This window comes from Spinacia oleracea, chromosome 4 (assembly GCF_020520425.1).
Source record: "Spinacia oleracea cultivar Varoflay chromosome 4, BTI_SOV_V1, whole genome shotgun sequence".
Lineage (NCBI taxonomy): Eukaryota > Viridiplantae > Streptophyta > Magnoliopsida > Caryophyllales > Amaranthaceae > Spinacia > Spinacia oleracea.
The window spans coordinates 19,682,267-19,691,005 of record NC_079490.1 but is presented as its reverse complement, the minus strand read 5'-3'; positions in this window follow the sequence as shown (position 1 = coordinate 19,691,005).

Here is an 8,739-nt window from a genome sequence, read left to right as displayed (position 1 = left end):
GGCTCGAAAGAAAATATATATTTCAAAAGAGAGTATGCAAAGTTAAAACAATATTCCCAGACTACGCTGTACGAAGTCCCATGTTTGGATAACCTCAAAAAAAATAAAACCGGATTACGACCTCAAGACAAAGGTCGCTGTTGATACTTATACATAGTCCCCTAATCAAGGACCCAGGTAATGGCAAAATTGAGCCATAAAGACTAGCACAAAACCATGAAAGAAGATGACCACAAGACAATGGTCCGTCTAAGCACGTTGTCAACCCACATTCAGGTTGCAACTAAATCCGAGCATCCCTCAAAAGAATTCGCTCCTGCAAGAATGAATGAAAAGAAATTCTCAAGAGAAATCACAAGAAAAAAAATGAAATAGGGACCTGTCCACCTCAATCAGGCAAGACCGCGGCACGCGAATCCCAAATCAAAAAGACGAATTCAGGTTCGCTCACCTCCAGCGAGCGGGGCGTCCACCCTTAGCGGACAGGGCTCGCCCACCTTCAGCGGGCGGGGTCTGCGTCACTAGCCGCGCAGGTCCTCAGTTTTCGAAAAATAAAGTCTTCAAATTCAAAATAGGCTCGCCATCTTCAGCCGGCGGGGTCTACGTCACAAACCACGTAGGTCCTTATTTTCAAAAAGCGCAAACAAATTTCAAAATAGATTCGTCCACTTCTATCGGACGGGGTGTCCACCCTTAGCGGACAGGTTCGCCATCGTTAGCCGGCGGGGTCTACGTCACAAGCCGCGTAGGTCCTTATTTTCAAAAACAAGATTCGTCCACTTTTTCGGACGGGGTGTCCACCCTTAGCGGACAGGTTCGCCATCTTTAGCCGGCGGGGTCTACGTCACAAGCCGCGTAGGTCCTTATTTTCAAATTTCAAAAACAAGATTCGTCCACTTTTTCGGACGGGGTGTCCACCCTTAGCGGACAGGTTCGCCATCTTTAGCTGGCGGGGTCTACGTCACAAGCCGCGTAGGTCCTTATTTTCAAATTTCAAAAACAAGATTCGTCCACTTTTTCGGACGGGGCGTCCACCCTTAGCGGACAGGCTCGCCATCTTTAGCCGGCGGGGTATGCGTCACAAGACGCGCAGGTCCTTAGTCGTTGCAGCGATAACTTTTTCTGGTTTTCCCTTTTCCAAAAATTAAAAGGATTGGTTTTCCGTTTTCCAAGCTCTGTGGACATTGTTTAACGAATCGAGGCCTATGGAGGACGAGTCTGTAATAACCACCCTAGCCCTACAAGATGAAGGTTTCAATCCAACCCGGTTAATCACTCCTATATCAACACCAGAAGAGACCGAGAACGGATGGGTGAAGACATATCAGTGGGTCAATGCAAAGGGAATAGAGTTCAAGATGAGTACAGGCGAAGGACCAAAGTTCTACGAGACTAAACCAAAGGCTTGAGCCATAGAGAGCACTTTAGCAAAACGCCTAGTAGTTCTTTAGATGATAGAAAAAATAAAAATCTAGAGATGGTCCTAAGACCCCTTAGAATATAGGTTAATTTATTTCAGTGTGTTTTCCTTACTTTCCAAATTAATAAAGGCGTAAGATTTCTCCTAAATTTTTTTTGCTCTAACACAACAAGCACTAATCATATTTGCAAAAACAAAATCAAAAAATATAAGGAAGCGGCCCACTTTAGGCCCAATAGCAAGGCCCACTCGGTCTTGAATCGTGACGTCAAAACCAATTCTCTAAATCCATAAAATGATCCGCACCTCCAAGACATAAAGGTCAATCCGTGCAATCATAAAAGTCAACCCATGCAACCCGAAGAAATCAAAAAGAAAAGAAATCAAACAATGCAAATGTTGCTCACCAAAAAAAAAATTCATAAAACATGAACCCATCATTCCCACCATTAACAACACGCACCTCAACCCACCCTGTAGACACCTACTTTTGTCCCCATTCCCGAAAGGGAAGGTTCGATGATGAAAGCGTAAATCTCCACTTGACAACGCATCTCCTATAAAATAACGAATCTCGATTCCCCTTCTCGTTTCACCCGAAACCTGCTATTTATAGAAACCCGCTATTTATGGAAACCTGCTAAAAATAGTAACTGACGTAAAGGGTAGCTTCTAAAAGTGGCAAGTCATAAAAGATAGAAACCTGTCAGAATTAGGTGTTGCACTACAACATAAATCCTAAATGAGATAGAAAACTGCGAGAATCCTATTCCTAATATGATTCGGAAATAAAAGTTACGTATTAATTAAAATCCTAACGAGCCTAGAGTTCGTAACGGGCCCAGACGCATTCCGTCATAAAATTAATACGCACTAAAAGACTCGATTAAGTCTCATACGCTCTGGATTCTAAGAGTCCGAATCTGACAAAGAAACGGCCCAAACAGCAATTTCAACGCCCAGCCCTGGGCGCTGAAATTGCTTGGATCATATTTTCAACGCCCAGAGCTGGGCGCCGAAATCTTTGACGCCCAGCACTGGGCGCTGAAAATACCTGGGTACGTGTTTTTTCCTAATTCTTTGTGGATTAGAACTCTGCAACTCTATCTTTCCACAAACTCTTCCCTATAAGTACAGCCCCAAATTCGACGTGAAAACACACACACACAATTCATATTCTGAGTATTGACTCCAACCCTTAGCCTAAGCCTCACGCTGCGAAATTGTTCACGCGTTCTGTCGCAATCAATCCATAAATCGAACAGAACGTATCCTGTCCCATAATTTGAGATTCTTTAAATAAAAAGGAGAAATAGCAAAGTCAAAGTGGTTAGTTTTCTGAGAACCGTGATGCACCTCTCAAGGGTGCGTCGTAATGTGTCCCTTTTCGATGATTTAATTGCTTTTCTCGCCCTTTTTATGAACTGTTAAACTAACTAAATCTGATTGTCCTATCACGCCTAACAAATATAATATTTTTGGGAAATTGGATTATTATGCTAGGTCCCTTAATGCTATCTAAATCAGATAATCGCGCTCGATCTAGTACTATATGTTGCATATTGTTAAAATCAACTCAGATTAATTTAATAGTTAACGCATGTCTCTTCAATTATTTATGCTGAGCTAGTAAGGATATCCTGCCTCTGGAGTTATCGACGAGCGAGTACTCCTCTCGGTAGTTACAGTCCCCCTAACCCTCAATCTCTACCTTGCGGGTGTATGTTGAGAGATCCCCACACCAGGGATCACAAGGGAACCTACGGCCGTCGTGGTCAAACATAATTGCACTCCTTTATGTCACGATAACCGGGTTTTGTCAGTTTTTCTCATTGTTGTTAAAAACTGAATGGCGACTCCTAGTCAATTGGGTGTAAACTCACAGGAAATCCAATTACACTTGATTGAATAAAAAGAATCGTCACACCCACGAGGGACGAGGTCACGCATTAGCCTCGTGCTTTTTCGACCCCCTCACACACCCAAAAACCCTACACAAAGATCTTCACATCTTTCACACCCTAACTCTGTTTTCAAAACCGTTTTGAGTCACGAATAGATAAAATTAATCCGGATGAAAATGCATCTCACGCTAACAGTCCAAAAAGCTTCCGAAATAGTGTCAAAATTTATTTCTGACGAATAAAAAGTAAGAACAAAAAAGAAATAAAAGCAAGAAACATGTGAAATAAAAGAAGCAACACGCCCAAAAATCACCCCAGAAATCATTTTCAGCGCCCAGAGCTGGGCGCCGAAATCATTAGCGCCCCAGTCTGGGCGTTGAAACTCTCTGCTTGCCAAAGTTTACCCAGAAGTGCTCGTCATTTTATCCGCACATACACGGAAAAATAACAAACACTTGGGGGGTACAGCACGTGTTCACGTATTCAGATATACATACCAAAAAAAAACATGAAAAAAAAACGATGCGCAAAATACATGCACTAAAAAATATAGCCTATTTATAGATGTACTCAAACAATGCGCAAAACACAGGTACTCAAAAAAAATCATAAAGAAAATTTCGACTTACGACAAAGCAGTAGATCAAAATAAACATCGCCTATTCTACCGTTTCAAATAATATGTTTCCATCTCAGAACATACTTATCGAATCCGGCATCCTAAAATTCATTCTAGCTAGAACTACGCGCGACCTGATTCTAAGTTAAAGTTATTTAACAAGGATACGTAGGCAATCCCATTTATGGATTCGGTCCAATCAAAAAAATATATAATGTGCATAATTGTTGGAAATGAGCGAATAAAAAAGAGAAGCAAAGCGAGAACAAGAAAGCAAAGAAACCAGAAAAATAAAATCACGCCTTTATTAATATTTAAAAATAATAAGAAGGAAAACAAAAGTTCTAAGGAATGAAAAACAAACACAACTGAAATAAATAAAGGGCATCTACACCCTAGCAAGAACTACACTACTCGAGTTCTTCCGGATCATCAAATAGAGTGTTGTAGAGGGCAATGTTCGCAGGGTCCACCCCCACAGGCTTCTGCGCTACCCCTATGTCAATCTCCATAAGAACAGGCTCCTTGACACTAACTTCCAAGGATGCCAAGGCCTCAGAAAAATTTTCAGTTTGAACAGCTATAGCCCGCTCAGCCTCAAGGGCACAAATAATGGGAGGGGAAGGATTATCAACATCAATTCGATCAGCCACTGGTTCTACTGGGGGATGAACTTTCCTAACCCATACATTATTCCGGCGACGATCTCCGCAAGAGCTTGCATTTCTTTTGGGAACAGCAAGCCCCTTCATGTTAGGTACCTTTTTAGGCCTAGAACTGGAACGGGGAGGAATTTCCTTTCGCTTTTGATCAGGACGAGCTTTCACAGTCTTAATGCCATTTTCACGAGAGTTAGCAGGATTAAAGTTTTCATACTTAGCCCTACCTCGAGGTATCAAAAGTTCAGCCGGCTCTTCATTTCGAGCCTTAGTTCTCACAGCCTTATCATCGGAACTCATCCACAGCTTATAATTCTCGGAAAGACCCACAAAACCATCTGTAGTCACGGTCCAACGCAGGAGGCCACCATAATACTTAGCCCACGCTTGAACCCGTGCTCATGAAAAAACCGCTACTTTAGGTGGTATTGTATCAGCAAATGGGATAGTCTGCCTTAAGCCGTATTGTCGCATGACTCGGTAAGGAAAGATGTAAACAGGCCGAGATAATCCCAACAAAGAAACATGAACTACCGTCTCGGAACCCCCCGTCATATTAGTCAAACCCCACCACGGTACCACCCACTTAATAGAGCATATGCCATGAGTAAAATAGGAGGCCCATTCGGCCTCGTCCTGGCCTTGGTGCAAATACTTTCGGTTGCCTAAAGCCATAGGGCGATAATGTTTAGGATCGGCAGGAGCTTCTAGAAGCCTAAGTCGTTTCATGAGCCAAGTCTGCAAAAAAAAAACGGGTACGATCAGAAAAATAGTAAGGCCTAGGATGCATTTTCAACGCCCAGGACCAGGCGCCAGAAATTTCGACGCCCAACCCTGGGCGCTGAAAATCAGCTCCAGGCAGAGGCAAACAAAGAAAAAATAATCATATGCGCGCAAATAAACGATCAATTACCTGCAGCAATAGGGGGATCCCCTTAAAATTTTCAGACTTAGCATCCTTCTTTAACTCATCCGCACCCAACAAGGTCTCGGCAACAGTCAACGGCATAATATAATAGCAACTCTCCATCTGACTGATCAGGGGAATCAACCTTATGTCACCAAACTCACCATTGTTATTCGACAGTAAATAGTGGTTCAACAAGCAGAATACAAGTGCCCGGATATTCAATTTCTGTTCAGTCATATTTTTACTAGGCCTAAAGTGATGTTTTGCAAGCTTCGCCAAATTAACCTTATCACCCACAATGATTTCAGCAAGCGTGTCATCATCTAGTCCTAGGAAAGCCCCTATAGTTGTTTTACCCTCTTCAACAGTGCCAGGGTAGCAGGAGTAGCATTGGTAGGATAACCTAGGATTGCGGCAAATTCATCTGGTAAAGGGCATACCTCATTGCCCCGAAAAATAAAAACATAGTGATCTGAATCCCAAAAGCTTAGGGCGGCATACAGAAAGTTATAATCAATGTTAATTTGTTGTAAGCCTAAAAGTGCCTCTAAGTGGTATCCTTTCAACAAAACCTTTTCTGTGGAACTAAGGGCTCTAAGCCAGCGCCTAACAACTCGTTGTAGGGAGAAAGGAGGAATCGACATGGCAAGAGTAGAAAAAATAAAGCTAGATAATTGTAGGAGAAAGAAGTTGGTAGTGGTGAAAAAGAAAAACGTACTTAACCCCCTATATATACACGAAATCATCCTGATCCCATTCGGAAACGCGTTGGGAAATCTCGAAAAGTGAAAAAGGCTGCTAAGGTAGCATTTTCAGCGCCCGAGGCTGGGCGCCGAAATATCTAACGCCTGGCCCTGGGCGATGAAAATGCAGCCCCAGGCCCAACTCTTCCAAAACGTGAACCAGGAAAATGCCTAAAACAGTGTTAGTAGACACGGGGCCCTGTTGTAATCAAGATCAAGCCCAAAGTACTTTTAGAGCCCAAATAGTGAAAGAAAATGTCGAAACTTAGACTCGTCTAAAAAATATGTACATTTTTCAAAGCAATAAAAAAAAACATATAATAATCAAGGTCATTCTTCGGAACAAAAAAAAAATCATTACGTCGTTGGTTTCTCAAATTAAAAGCGTTTATTTGTCAAAAAGATCAATCCGGGCCGAAGTAAACTCGATGTATTAATCATTGAAAAATGAAGCAAACTTTATCGTCCGGAAATGAAGTCGCACTCCACGATTTCATCAAAGTAGCATACCACTACAAAGGTCGCTCGCACTTACGAGCACGATCCCCAAACACGATCGAGGACGTTATAAAATACGCACTTCTCTTGGCAAAGAGCAACCATCAAGTACGAATGCTTGGGGGCTTGAAAGAAAGAAAATATACGATGCAAGTTGAAACAATACTTTCAGGCGGCGTTCCGTGCCTGGACAAAATTCAAAAACGGATTCGACCTCAAAGCAAAGGTCTCCGTTAACATTCGCATATGGTCCCACCAGTCATTTCGCAAGGACCCAAGTAATGGCACAACTAAGCCAGTTCTAAACGGTGACATACATCCTATGGGCCGCAAAGACTTGTTCAAAACCATGAAAGGAAAACGGCCATGAAAGGCAAACGGCCATGAAACGAAGGTCCATTTAGACACGTTGCCAACCCACATTCAGGTTGCAACTAAACTCGAGCATTTCTCGAGAGAACTCGCTCTTAAAAGAATGGATAAAAAAATTCTCAAAAGAAATCCCAAGGATAAATGAAATAGGTTCTGGCCCACCTCGATCAGGCAGGATCGCGTCAGAACCATGCGAGTCCCAAATCAAAGAAAAAAAAAACAAATTCAGGTTCGCCCACCTTCAGCGGGCGGGGTCTGTGTCACTAAAACGTGCAGGTCCTTAGTTTTCGAAAACAAAAAATAATAATGAAATAAAATCTTCAAAAAACAGGCTCGCCATCTTCAGCCGGCGAGGTACACGTCACAAACCGCGTAGGTCCTTATTTTCAAAACATCAAAACAGATTCGTCCACTTCTATTGGACGGGGCGTCCACCCTCAGCAGGACAGACTCGCCCACCTTCAGCGGGCGGGGTCTGCGTCACTAACCGCGCAGGTCCTTAGTCATTGCAGCAATAACTTTTCCCGGTTTATCATTTTCCAAAACTCAAAGGATGGTTTATCTTTTTCCAAAAATCAAAAGATGGTTTATCTTTTTCCAAAAATCAAAAGGTGGTTTATCTTTTTCCAATAATCAAAAGGTGGTTTATCTTTTTTCCAAAAATCAAAAGATGGTTTCCCTTTTCCAAAAATCAAAGGATTGGTTTTCCGCTTTTCCAAAAAAGAGCGATGTGCTGGATTTTCCTTCGTTTTACGTCCTATAAAAACAAGGGGGTTTTCTCGTTTAACTAACCCTAAAAATGAGAATCTTTAAAAACATTTTTACCTCGTGATCGGGCTTGGCCAGGCCTGGTTACACTTTATAGCTTTGATTTCAAAAACGTCTGTAGATACTTCCAATGGCAAAGTGAGGGAGTTTCTATACATCTGTAGGTACTTCCAATGACAAAGTGAGGGAGTTTCTATACTTAACAAATTCCGATGACACGTGAGGAATATGTTAACACTTCAAGTGATGACCCTTAAGTCAAATGTTATCACTCGGGGGCTCGTGAGACCCTCACAGGACAGGTCACATACACCATGACTTGTATGACGCACTCCGTCTAATACTTTGACCATCGTCTTACCCCAAGACTCAGTCAAAGTGGGGGCTAACTGTAGACACCTACTTTTGTCCCCATTCCCGAAAGGGAAGGTTCGATGATGAGAACATAAATCTCCACTTGGCAACGCATCTCCTGTAAAATAACGAATCTCGATCACCCTTTTCATTTCGGCCAAACCTTCTATATATAGAAACCTGCTAAAAATAGGAACTGCCATAACGGGTAGTTGTTAAAGGTGGCAAGTCATAAAAGATAGAAATCTGTCAGAATTAGGTGTTGCACTCCAACATAAGTCCTAAAAGAGATACAATTGGCAAAAGGAATTCTATTCCTGTTATAATTCGAAAATAAGGGTTACATATTAATTAAATTCCTAACGAACCTAGAGTTCGTAACGGGCCCAGACGCATTCCGTCATAAGTTGATACGCACTAAGAAACTCGGATAAGTCTCAAAAGCTCCGTGATTAAGAGTCCAAATCTGAAAAAAAGCTCGGCTCAGATCCT